This window comes from Nelusetta ayraudi, unplaced genomic scaffold (assembly GCF_046127955.1).
Source record: "Nelusetta ayraudi isolate G7.1 ecotype Tasmania unplaced genomic scaffold, CSIRO-AGI_Nayr_v1 ptg000005l, whole genome shotgun sequence".
Lineage (NCBI taxonomy): Eukaryota > Metazoa > Chordata > Actinopteri > Tetraodontiformes > Monacanthidae > Nelusetta > Nelusetta ayraudi.
Genome location: NW_027466055.1, coordinates 9,391,142 through 9,404,613, shown reverse-complemented (window position 1 = coordinate 9,404,613; position 13,472 = coordinate 9,391,142). Strand labels below are relative to the sequence as shown.

Sequence of the window (13,472 nt, the reverse complement as noted above, 5' to 3'; positions counted from 1 at the left end):
GTTCATCGCAACGGTGCAGAGAATCTGAAGGTCGCATGAAGCAAATCTGAAATGGACTGAACTGCTGGTCTTGGACTCAAAGGGTGTTTTCACACACACACACACACACACACACACACACACAAACCAGTGCAGAGGGCGCGCAACGTGTCAGAATGATACATTGTTTCATTTTTCAGCCTGTACGTTTCGCATTAACACTCGTTTGTTTCCACACTGGTCCAGACACGGCGGCACTGGCAGGGAGTCATGTTTCCATGACGACCGGCCAGAAAAAGGACTCCTGGCCAGTCGGTCATGTTTGCGTGACTCCAGTTGCATCGCTGAAACTCTTGGACGTAACGCTGAACTTTAACCAATCAGACGGTGCACAAGTGTGCAGCGCATGTACGGCGCTGCTCATTTCATTCTGTATTGAAAGCCACTTTGGTGGAGAAACTTTCCTTCAGTTTTGGTCATGACAGACAACTGGGACCAGGAAAAATATTTGACACCTGTCATATATGTGATGTCACAAAGGGCACATCTCTCCCACATTAGTGCTGGCACTCTCAACAGCCAGGTGTTGGTTGAGAGATGTTCAGTAACAAGTTTGCAAATTTCGCAACACAGTTCCAGAATGTCGAGTGCAAAATGTCCTCTTCTGATGCAGAACTCATTTTTTGCTTTTTGTTTTTTTTCGCTTTTTTTCTTTTTTGTAATTGGTCAGATTATGTGTGAGAGCTTGTCGATGAGGGGGCCTCGTGTACCGGCCAAGTTTTAAAAGTTTAAACCAGTGGCAGTGTGCCTCCCTTTAATGTGCTGCTGGAATTACTTCATGTTGGCAAAGTAACACGAAGGGAACGGTTGTGTATCGTAACAGCGGCTGGAGCGACTGCTCGACTTGTGCGTCTCTCCGTCCATGCAGCGCGCTTTGTAAAAGCGATCATTTCCTCCCACTTGTCTCACCTGTGGCGCCGCAGCAGCAGTGGAGGGAAAACTGCCTCTTAGCTCGGCCCAAAGTTGTAATTTAAACGCCTGAAGTGAGTGAAATACTGTATATTATCCTCTCTTAACAAATGTAATGAGAATACACACCTTTGAAAATCTATACAAGTTACATGTAACTACTTATTTTACAGATTCAACCTTGAGCAGCTGAAAAGAAAATGTCCAACTGCTTCCCACTGGTCTAGGAAGATTTGAGGATTATCAATCGATTGATCTGTCTGTCTGTCTGTCTGTCGTTATAATTTCTGGCATACCGACATTTTTCTTTTTTTATAAAAGTCATTAGTCAGAATCCTCTCATAGTCTTTTTTCAGTCTAAAGTGGTTGTACGTGATGTACTATTGCCACTAGATGTCGGAGTTTCGCACTGAATAAACACCAAAACAAACCGACTCCCTGCACATCCTCAGCAGCCTCTTTGGTTTAGATTAGATTAGATTAGAGAGACTTTTGTTAATACAAAAAATGACAAAAATGACAAAAAACAAACCTAAACAATCTTTGATATTCACTTTTCATACCTAAAAGTAAACCTAGACTGATCTATGTACGCTATACAATACCTAAATATATTCCAAGACTGTATACTCTTGTACTGTATGTCACGATGTACTACGAATATAAAAAATGCAGTGGAAGCCTCCCCTGAACAAGCAGGAATAAACTAAATGTTGCAGCCGGAGGACGCCCCTCTTGGAGTTTTCTCTGCATCATGTTTCCGGCAAATAACAAGCTTTGTCATTTATTGACAGAGGTGGCGCCGATGGTTCTGTCTAGATCATCGTCTGTTAATCCTGAAGCGCGATAGGCTGAATTTGGCCCACAGCTCCTTTAAACCCCTGTCACAGGCTTTTGCCTTCACCTTGTTGTTGCCCTCTCGTCACCTTGTCACCGCAGTCTCCCCACTCGCAACTCATTTGCAAACAAGGCTTTACGCAGATATTCAATTTGTACCACTGCTGCGTCTGGGGAATTGCAGGCGAGGAGCGCGAGGCTTCCTTCTGTTTTTTGGAACGGGACAAGAATGTGGAAAGCAGGGCGGAGCGCGCACTTTGCCTTCGCTGAGTGTTAGAAGCACTTTTCAAAAATCTATTTCACAAACACTCTGTGCCTTTGTGGTCAAGGTAATGTTTTTTTACTAAACCACTCAAAGCTCCGTTCATGAAGTTTTCAGACATTTTCTCTGCGCTCAAAAATCTTTGCTCGCTTTGTTTGCGGGTTATTCATTTTTAATTATGGAATTTTAACATGTCGCACTGAGGAGGATTAGTTCACATGAAAAAAAACAGGGCCCTTTGTGGTCTTTATTATTTATTTTGTAATTCGAATAATCTTTCTTTGTAAAAATCCACGTTTAGAAATTGAAAATGTTTTATTTACCTTTTTTTTTTTTCCAAATAATAACAAGGCTAAGCTCCGATGCAGGGCTTCCTCGAGGTGTATGCAGAAGGCCTTAAATTGACCCGTTTCATACCGAAGTTCTCTGGAAGAATCCTATTAAAGCGAGAGTTCTTTGCTTTGTTTATCACAGCAGGATCGTGATGAGATATTTTGCTGCTGGTGGCAGCTGATTGGTCGGGGACAGGAGCTCAATTAGTTCCGGCACGAGCCGAACAATCTTCTGCAGAAAAGTTTACGGCAAACAGGGAATTGATACATCCCCATCCGCCATTCGCACTTGACCATACTGTCGCTCGAGTTGGTGGCTTTGGTATTAAAGTTGTGGTTATGAGCGGTTAAAATGTACAAAAATAAAGATCCACTCGAAAGTGATGGTTTTCATCTCCTATAATTGTGTAGCATAAAATCACGTCTCAAATATAATTGAAATATAATACTATTCTATATAAATTGTTCTTTTCTCTCTCTCTTTATTAAATACTGAGCCAGATCTAATGTGGACACTTGTTACAATGTGCAGCATGAAGCTCACTTTTATTCCCCTGGGATTAAACTATGGCTATTTTCCTTCATGACTTTGCCAATTTTTCCTGCTGTCGTTGTTGCTCTTCCGTCTCTTCACCTTTACAATCCCGTGTTCGCAGGCAGGTTTCCTATTGGCTCATGAAACGCCTCGCAGTCAGCGGTGATGTGACTTGGTGTTTAAATCAGCTCTTCACCAGTGTGACCCGTCTTCATGTTGTGGCCCCGCAGTAAATCTCTCCTGCTTGTGACATTTAGCGTGTGTGAACGTCTCTCTTGAAGTTCTATGAAGTTGGAAAAGGAAAAGTGTGTCGCTCCAAGAGTGTCATCACACAGTTTCACACAGGTGTCAGGTTATAACGTCTTTGGTTTTTCATTGTATACGTACTTGTGAGATTAGGACTCAGTGCCCTTGGTGACATCACAAAGTGTTGATTCCCAAAATGTGTCTTTTTTGTTTTTTGCAAAACTGAGCGGTCCGAAAGAAGTCGAAGAAAAAGGTGGCTTTTCTCATCCGATTGTTGACAGAATAGAGACACATTAAGGTTGGACAGCAATGATGAAGTAAACTTTGCTTAATGTGGAGACCTTTAAATACCATTTAGTCTAGTAGTCTACATTGAGACTCTTAAAACAGCAGACAGGGAGTCTCAGATCGTATCTCCGATGCGGTCTCCTATACACACTCCTCCCTTGTTGCCTCTAGATTCCTGTCTTGCCTCCAGGTTTAAAGACTTTCCTTATTTCAGCAGTATAAACGCTCATAATGAAACTGTCAGTGTTTCTCTTTGAAATCGGCCCTGGCTGCATCTGCATTGTCTGGGCAAACCGGAGCTGAGACGAAACCGGGCCTTTGATGTCTCTGCCTGCGAGGTTCTGTTATTAATGGAACCGCACCGCATTGTCTCGGCGGCAAATGTTTAGGATGACAGAACACAACGCTAATTACAAGTGAGGCTCGCCCGTTTCAAAGCTTCTGCAGCTGCTGCCGGATTTTTATTTTGTGTTTCCTTTTATTTTACTTTTTTTTTTTTCTTCTTCTTCTTCTTCCCCTGCTTCCTCGGGGAGTCGCTGCTGGTGTGCAGGGAGGCAAACATCTTTCAGGCCTATTAATTATTTAGTGCATGTTGCCTTCAGGATACTACGGTGAAATTAGTATGATGACGGCATTCTGGAACAAGGACACAATAAGTGTATACTGTATAGTTTTAATATATCTTCATCAGCACCGGAAGGCAGATTTTTGTTCTTCTTTTTTTTTTTAATCGTTTTAATGGCAATATAAGAATTTTTTGCTGAACTTGCGTTTCCATGCAAGTACAAAGACATTAAACAGCAGCATGACCAAAGGAACTTTGAGTAAAAGGCTGGGAGGGATCACAAAAGGCACTCCAGGTCAGAGAAGCGCCCTCCTCCAAGTGTGCGTGTGCACTCCTTCATTATGAATAAGCATAAATATTTCAAGGCCGATAACTAGCTCAACAAGCAGCAGAAAACAAAGAACGTTGCTTTTGTCTCATTGTGATTTCATAAACAGAAGACGGAAAGATGAAGAGTCTTTCTACATTTGCCATACAGTTATATCACACAGCCCCTTCCTTTAATCTTTCATCCCTGCAGAAATGGGGCGGTCAGGTGGAGGCCCCCCTGCGGGGAGACAGTCTGGGCCATGACACAGCAATTCAGTCTGCTCAACACATCACTCAGTGTTAAGTCAGAAAACAGCAGTAAAATCTGCTGTAGTGCTTCAATGTATTTGCGATATTCTGGAAGAACGTTGGAACCAGAGCGCTAACAGGCTAATGGCTAATTGAGCTGTTAACTTTTGATGTGTGTCACTGATGTTCTACTTTTCTCCCAAATCAGGTGAAATTCAATGTTTGTTTGCTTCTCTTTTTGGTGTTAAAACATACAGATCTGGAAATCTGGCCATTTCTGAGGTCACAAAGGGGATACCTCTCATTCGTAAAAAAAAATCTTCCAAACACGTGGATAGATCTCCAGCAGGAGGACAGTAAACAGAGGCCTACATTTTCAGGACATCTATAGAATGTCTCTATTTTTCTGTTGTCGCTTGATTTTGGAATGAAAAAGCATAAACTTTCACGTTGAATATTTAAGATATGTAAGATTGAAGTAATAACAGTTTCAGGGATCCATTCACCGGCTGACCATTTTTTTTGCTCAAGTCAATGACTTTGAAATAACTTGGCTGAGAAAAGTATGTGTGAGTGTCCCTGGTTGTGCTGGTGCCAAGTTTTTTACCAACAGTAATTTAGCAGCTCTCAGCATGTTAGTTTCAGGGAAGAGCTAATGTAGTGGGTGTGTCAGTGTGTGTGTGTGTGTGTGTGTGTGTGTGTGTGTGTGTGTGTGTGTGTGTGTGTGTGTGTGTGTGTGTGTGTGTGTGTGTGTGTTGGCAGCAGCTCATTTCACCGGGAGAGTTCTGCTGACCTTGGCATACTCAAGATTTCATCCCCACCGGTGTTTCATCCCTCCTTGCTTCCGTCTCTTTAGCCTCATTCTCTTGTCCTCGCTACACCCAAATCCTCTTCTAGGACACAACAGCAGCAACCTGTGGTCATTGACACGAAGGAACTGAATGATGGCGGCCCGAACTCATTAAAGAAATGAATAAGCGCAGAGAATAAACGGTCCCAAGAGGTTAGCCGGGGTAATTTCTCACAGGGCTCAACTCCAGACAACAACAACCGCCGTTGCCGTTCAACGTTTAAAAATTCATGTTTGACTTTTCCTGTCATCCTCATTTCTGCTGTGTCATGTCTGCAGGCTAAACCTTGCCAGAAATCTCATTATTTTTTAAGCCTTGATGCCAGGAAGGCAGAAATGCAGTGAATGGCAGAAGTACTTTCACTTGTCATCCTTCCAACTCTTCTCAAATACACATAACACAAAAAGTGTGACTCCAAATAGAGTTAAAGGTGAGATTAGACTTAAAGAAAAGACATTTTTATCATGTACAGTTTGCAGCATTGTGATATATGTGATAGAGAATGTAGCATTACAGCGCCTCCTGTGGGTGTTATTCTAGTCTAACCTGCATCTTCACTCCATTTTCTCCGCTAAAATTGTTGCCTAAACTGAAATTTTTCAGAAAACTACAGAAGAACTACTGAGGTGGATGTCCAGAGGCTGCAGTACTGTATTCACGCTCTCACTTGACACTGTCCACCAAACATGTCCAGCATCCTTTTTGTTCAGTGCAGGTTCACTGCTGCTACACTGGAGGGCTGCTGAGATCCTGCAGGGAGCCAGTTTGTTTTGGGGGAAATGCAGCAAAAAAATGACTGCATTTAGTGCTGAAATAGTTTCACATTTACCTTTGTCTGGCGTCCATGACACAGCCTGACACCCCGAGTCAATGTTTGCAGAAAAAAAAAAAAAATCAGATTTATGTCACACAGCTCTCTCCAGAGCCTAAAGGCAGATTTTGGAGGGCTGGCTGAACCCTCTGTTTATCACCTTCAGGTTTCTTCGTGAAAGCACTGCTAGTCTCCCTAGAAGCAGCTCAGCTTGTGTTACTTCCTGCGGTTCCCACTCCATCTTCTCCTGGGGCTTTTTAAGGCCAACCAGCAGAGGTGTTGCTTCCTGGTTTCATCACCAGCTGAAAGAAGCTGTTTCTGGAATCGAATGCAATTTTACGACGGATTTCAAAAAGCTTTCTTTTTTTTATTGGTGGTTGGCTAGCTATATGGGCAGGAATTTTCGGCGTTGAAATCGCAGCAATTCAGGGTTAAGCTCACTGTTTGCAGACGTCAAGCTGAAGTAAAAGGGGCTGAGCAGAAGTCGTTAACAATCCTGTTAAAAGAAGGCAACTTTTGACTGAGAGAACTCGAGTGCTGCTGCTTCACAGACATGTTCTCTTTCTGTGTGTGTGTGTGTGTGTGTGTGTGTGTGTGTGTATTTTACGGTGCTCCAGGTTGACAGCATTCAAAGCCGTTCTGCACTGCTGCTGGAAAACATCAGGCAAAAGGCAACGCGACTGAAATGCCAAAGCGTTGTTGTTTGTTGTTGTTGTTTTTCTGCCTGCTTGTCTGTTTGTGTTGAGTGTTCCCCAAAATGACTTGCCCCCTCCAACAGATGGCATTAATATTGAAAATTTCACAAAGCGGAATCTTGCCGCGTTTCCCATTACAACCCTTCTTAGGCTAATCTACCGGATAAAATAGCAGACAGCAGCATGGATTTTATCATTTTGATGAAATAAGCCTTTAATTCCAATTTTGCCATAAAGCGTTCCTGCAGATCCGTCCTTTCAGGAAATTCAAACCAACAATTACTGTTGCACCAGTCGCATTACAATGAAGGTTTATTCTTGCAAACTCTGCGCTGCATCACCAGGATCCGTTGCCTCGGTCTCTCTCTTTTTTTTTTTATAAATATACATGTGTTCTTGTGATACTGAGTCACTTTGAAGACAAGGCGTCAACGGGCGAAATGCATATTTCAAGTAGCCCCTTTGTAAATTCATCTTTCTTTGTTTCTCCTACTGTTTTAATATTTCAAGTACAGTCGGTTTTGGCTGTGCAATCGCGTCGCGGCAGCATGGAAGAAGAGCGGCGGCGCAAGAGCGTGACTGGTTAACAAAGAAGAAGGAAAAAAAAAAACAAAACAACCATGTGTCACCCACATGTAAAATAAGGAAAAAAATATTGCAGTGAAGCTCAATGTTCAATACGCGAGGGTTGACAGATATGCAAATCATCCCGGGGGTCGCTAACGCTGATGCGTTTGTGGCACTTTGTTATGCTTTCGCGGGCAACGTGTGAACCTGACGAAGGGGCTCGATATTCGTGTTTTTCAACAGACTGGATGATTACTAAGAATTAAAAATCGCTCGACGTCATCTGAAAGCTCTCGGGTCTTGCAGGTGAACTGGCTGAGGCAGATCTGAAGCTCACGGCACTGAGGGCTTCTCTCTGCTGCTCACCGACTTTAGAAAGAGGTTTTGTGGCTTCCTGTCCATTGCACTCCTCCTCAAACCAATCCTGGAACTCTGACTGATCAACATGCTTTGACTGGACAGGTTCGGCTCCTGCCAGCCCAATTGTGTGGCTGGCCCCAGCGGCCCTGCCTCCCTTTTTCTCCCGAGTGTCATCTGACTGGTTGGACACTGGAAGCCGGTTGGCCGTCTGATTGGAGGGACACCTGCCAAAACTTCCAGCCCTCTTAATCAGCACTCAGCTGGCAGTGCGCCTTTATAAGCCGCTGCAGCTCAAACGCGCGGGGAGGCAGGATGCAGAGCTCCAGTGCTCCCCGTGTTTGTGTTTTGTGTTTTTCTTGGTTTCGGACTTGGACCGGACCAGGCTAAGACCATGGTGTACTGACGTCGGACATCTAGTGAGTAGCCCCGTAAATGAGTTAGATGTTTAATTGTGATTTATTTAGCTATTTAGCTTCTTCTTCTTTTTCTCTTAGCTTCTTCTTCTTTTTAATCAATTTCTAACAAACCATCTCATTGCAAAAAAAGAAAGTGGGGTCAATCAATTTGTTTAACCTGCATTCATCCAGGTTGTAAAACTGCTGGGCCAACCAGCATTCAGATTTTCCGATGCATGAAGACGACACTAATGACAGCTGTAGCTTCTGCTTCTTCACCGACCCACTTTAAAAAGCACCCGTTAACTGGGCGCCCAGCTGGCAGGAGGAGATCTCTGACCCGTTACAGCACTACTTACTGGAGCCCGTAGCCCGGCTGCTGCAGGCGAGCTGGAAGCTCTTCTTTCTAGGTTTGAATTCCCGCGGTAGCAGCAGCAGGTCTCGGACGCCACATGCCGGGTCTGTGTCTTAGATACGGAGCAGAATAAAGCTGGAACAAAGTGGCCTCCAACAGACGGCGTGGGCGTAGCTGAACATCATGGCCGGTTGCTCTTCCCACCAGCTGCTCCTTCCTCCAGTGCGAGTGAAGGCGGCTGAATCTCCAAGTTATGTTATGGCACCACGTCGAAAACATGCGGTCACCCTCATGCCTGAGAGTTTTTGCCCCCCCCCCCGCCCAACACCCGTCAGAAACATTTTCTGATGGGTTGTTTCTGCCCCTCTGACCCAAGATTGACGTGTCCAATCAGTAAAACCGCTTGCGAAAATGCACCAGGTGCTGAATCACAATCGTCTCAGCAGCCTCGTGTTCATACAGGCACAGACTTCACTCTGACAGAAGGCATCGCAGAAGGTACCCGAGAATCTGGACCAGCGGGTCCATCATGCTAGTACTGATGGACCAATTCCACTCTCTCAACTACAACACTATTTAGTTTTAATTCAATTGCGCTATGAAACAAAGAAGCACTATTGGAGACATGCACGGTTTCTCTCGTCCTGAACCATGTTTTCATGATCCAAATTGACAGATGGTACACAGCATTAAAAGAAAAAGAAAAAAGAAAAAAGGAATAAGTCCATGACACACGCTTGAGACACGTGCTGACAGTCCGGTCTGTACGTCCGCCTTGGAACGCCATGAGTCATCCTGCCGTGCACTTACCGAACCTCTTCCCTCTGCGCTGTGTGTTCCAGGAGTGAATCTGCGTAGGCACCTATCAGCTCTCCAGGCGGGAAGCAGGCATGGCCATCACCTCACTTCCGGCATGGTAAGTCTTCCGCCTCTCAATTAGCTTGAACACGCTGACGGGTCAAGGAAATGTCAGTCGTCTGATGACTGCCATGGCGGGAAATGGATTTTGCAACCAAGACAATAGTTCCAGAATAAACCCTGGATCTTTTTTTTTTTTTCTGCCTTCCTCCCCCTCTTGTTTATCTTTATTTATTCTGAAGAGGAGGGAGGCAGTTGGCGCCGCGCGGGGAGATGTGACACGCTCAAGCCGTATTGCGCTTCCTCCCCAAGATTGCATTTATTCATAAAACTGCAGGTTGCATCAATACAGTGGGAATCCAAAGAAAATAGGTCAGCCGAATGCTCGCCTCTCCTCGCGCAGCTTCTTCAACTCCTGCCGCCGGTCACTGCAAATTAAAAATTAACGCTGCCTTCCACGTATCATTTTAAATTTGCCGTCTTAAAAAGACGGGAGGACAAAAAAAAAAAAAAAAGAAGAAGAAGATTTGAGCGTGCGAATATTGGCATTTCAGCCCCGATGCATCTTTAAGGTTTTCAGTCTGGAGCAGCCGCTGCCTTGTCCTTCATTCACCCTGCAACATTGAAGGCAGGTGGTTGAGGCTGAGATGTTGTTGCCACAGTAATACAACAGAGACTTTCTTCTGCAATCAGTTTTTAAATGTATTTTTGCTAAAAAGTCAAGTCCTATTTTTTCCCCCTCTTGGCTCCCAACTACAATCCAGCACAATCTGCTCTGGGCCGATTAAGTACAAACAAAGTACTGGTATCACGTTTTGGATGACTCTAAACTAAGGTTTTCTTAAAATGTTTGACTTTTTATAAACCCAACAACATAAACTTGAACCAGTCCATTGTTCTGTTAAAGAGAAAAACAAACATGATTGTTGGTAGAAACTCAAACTATTCCAGCATTTTACAACAAAACCTGTGTTGGAGTCAAGACACCTTTGGAATGTATGTTCCTTCAGCGTGTGTGTGTGTGTGTGTGTGTGTGTGTGTGTGTGTGTGTGTGTGTGTGTGTTTTTCCCCTTTTATAAAACGGTGTCAGCCTGAGCGACATTGATTATTAGATTAGGATCGTTCTGTTTGAATGTAAAGTCCAACCTTGGTCATCGTTCCTGGGTCAGTATGACCTGTGAATATTGCCTGAGGTTTATGGGGATCCTGTAAAACCCTGATTGCTGTCGGCTGGCTGACAAGATGGAAGCAGACGTTTCCGTTAGTGCCCCGCAGTTACGGGTATTGTGACGACCGTAAAAGTGATCGATGCCAACGGGATCTTCCCAGGCAGCTTGTGATTCCTCATGCACAAATATGATTGTGGGTGACAGGATGGAGGGTGGGGGAGGTGCCGACATTCATCTTTCTATCTGCTGAAAGGGAAAAATGAGCATGTACATTCAGACTAACGTGATGCAAAGATACTGAAAGGAATACAAACAGAGACTCTGAGGCACAAGCAATGGCACAACCTGCTACAATGGTGGCCAAAGCTGTGATTAAAAAGTGAACTCTAATTGGGACACTCCCTAACTTGCATGTACTTATTTTGTCGCTTGTCAACGTCCACAAAACAGCGATAGTCCTGCCAGGTCCTCGTTTGCTCAATGGCTGCTGAGGACGTGACGCAGCCGCTTTGTTTTGGTGAACATGCGGCGCAAAACTACGACATCTTGTGTCTATAAATCCTTTTGTCAACGGCTATAAAATGATCAGCCATCTGCTTTGCTGAAAACAAGGACGAAACCTGTTAGCAAGTCAGCCCATGAATGAGGAAAGATTGTCAAAGTCAATTTAAAATACACTTTAACTTTTTTACTTAGGAGAGATTAACTGCGATAATCTTTTTTCTCCTTGGGGATCCAAAAAAAATCAGGGACAGTGCTGAGTCATCTATTAAACATTAAATAAATGCATCAAATTGGCACACAGAGGCAAATGTGCGCCGCATTTTAAAATGGAAGAAACATTCATTCATCTTCTATACCCGCTTATTTCTATTCAGGGTCACGGGGGTCACTGGAGCCTATCCCAGCTGTTTTAGGGCGAAGGCAGGGTGGCACCCTGGACAAGTCGCCAGTTCAACGCAGGGCTGGAAGAAACATGTTTTCTACAATGTTTGCCACAATTGAGAGAAGCAAACAAGGGACTAAATAATTGTTTAGTCCCTTGTTTGGGCCGGCCGGCTCTGCTAATTCAACGACATGACAACATGTTTATTAAATATAAATAAATTACAACAAATAAACAGACTCTACTCAAAGCTAACTGCAATGTAGCTTCTGATGGAAAACCAAAGCAAAAGATTAGGACCAATAATCCACACACATACATGATATGTAGCAAAATAAATAAATAAATACAATGGTTTAAATTTGTAGCCGCTGTGTCATGTGACTTTGAAAAGTGTCCATTTCCATTGCCTACCTGCCCCTCTGAACAAGGTGTGATATGGACTCAGGTGTGTTTATGAGAGGTTTTTGTTTTTGTACTTTATATGTTAATTGCTCTCATGACTTCAAAGCAGGCAGTGAGGAGCCCTGCAGTGGGGAAGTACTTTTCTTCATTTTGAATCCTGTATAATTGATTGTTCATGCTCAGGACCTGCATTGTGACGTTCAGAAAACAAGTCAAGCAAGCCAGAGTCAAAAGTTTATTATTTTCTCCTCTTAATCCCTTGATATTCAAACACATGTTTTATGGAAAACATAAAACTATGCTGAACATACGACCACTGCCCGTTCCCACAAAATGGGAACATGTGCCGCACCTCGGCTGGGACCGATTGCAAATTAAAAGTACAACGCAAAACGACATAAAAGAAACCTGCATTGCAGTAACAAAAATGCTGTAATGACAGCAGCCCGTATCGCTGCGTTGATTGACGGTCCTGGACCGGAGTTGAGCCGAGGACACGTCAACGTACAAAGCATGAAATAAAACTGCCTCTACAACTGCGCGTCAATCAGCAAACACATTACCGGCGGCGACACCCCGGTCTCCCCGGCTGTAATCCCAATCTCCGCTCTCTACGGTGGCCTCGTATCACCGCCGTCCACCCTTCCCGCCGCCTCGTCGCTCATGTTTTGTCACGGTCCGCCGCCAAAGCCCCAGTCTGGTGCAAAAGTTATTTTGCCACCGGCGTACCTGTGCCGTGGCGCGCTCCATGTCATCGCTCTGATGTGTCAACGACGGAGGAAATGATTGGAGATGCGAAAAGTGCCAGGTGGAGCAGAGTTTGGATTGCAGCGGCATTCAAACTTTTCTTCCTCGGGAGTGCGATTGTCCATTTTGAATGTGTGTATTTATTTTTAAGGCTAAACGTGTTATGAATGGAAACACTCCCCTAATCTTCAAAATCTTTGTAAAAGCTCTCATTTAATTTAGAGAAGTGGTTCAACCAATCAAGATTCAGTCTGGAAGGTAATGCCAGCAAGTTAAGATGGTAGCTGGAGTGTAGCTAGTTTTGCACAGACTTTCTATCACCCCTGCAGTTTGGGTGACAGGGGTGCTGGAACCTTCCCCAGCTGTATTGTGGTCAAGGTGGGGTTGCACCCTGGCTGCACGCGGCACATCTACAGACAATTAAGAGTTGCCAATTAGCCAGTGCGCCTGTTTCTCTGGACTGTGGGAGGAAGCTGGAGTACCTGGAGAGAACCGGTTCAAATGCAGCCAGGGAAGTACCGGGTGTGGGAATCAAACACGGAATCCTCCTGCTGTGACACTGCTAACCAGTGCACCACCTTACAAGCAAGAGGGGATGGTGGATAGCCTTGCACTGTTACTCACTCGCTCAACCAGCGATCTAGATATCTGATAGGCTTCCAAAGGCATCTATATATCTATTTATCTATATGTCTGTCTGTCTGTCTGTCTGTCCCTTAAAAAAAGGCTCTTTTCCAGATATAAACACAAATTAAATCCAATGGGCTTTGAGAAACCTTACATCTGGGTTTTGAAGCTGTAA

At 44.2% G+C, this 13,472-nt stretch overlaps 1 long non-coding RNA gene across 1 annotated transcript in view; it reads left to right on the top strand.

Annotated features, from left to right (window-relative positions):
* LOC142902103 (uncharacterized) overlaps positions 1-13,472 on the top strand; it is a 62,083-nt gene that overhangs the window by 26,946 nt on the left and 21,665 nt on the right. The window contains exon 2 of the long non-coding RNA XR_012929048.1: positions 9,448-9,521. This is a non-coding gene — a long non-coding RNA (uncharacterized LOC142902103). The remainder of the gene's footprint in view (positions 1-9,447; positions 9,522-13,472) is intronic.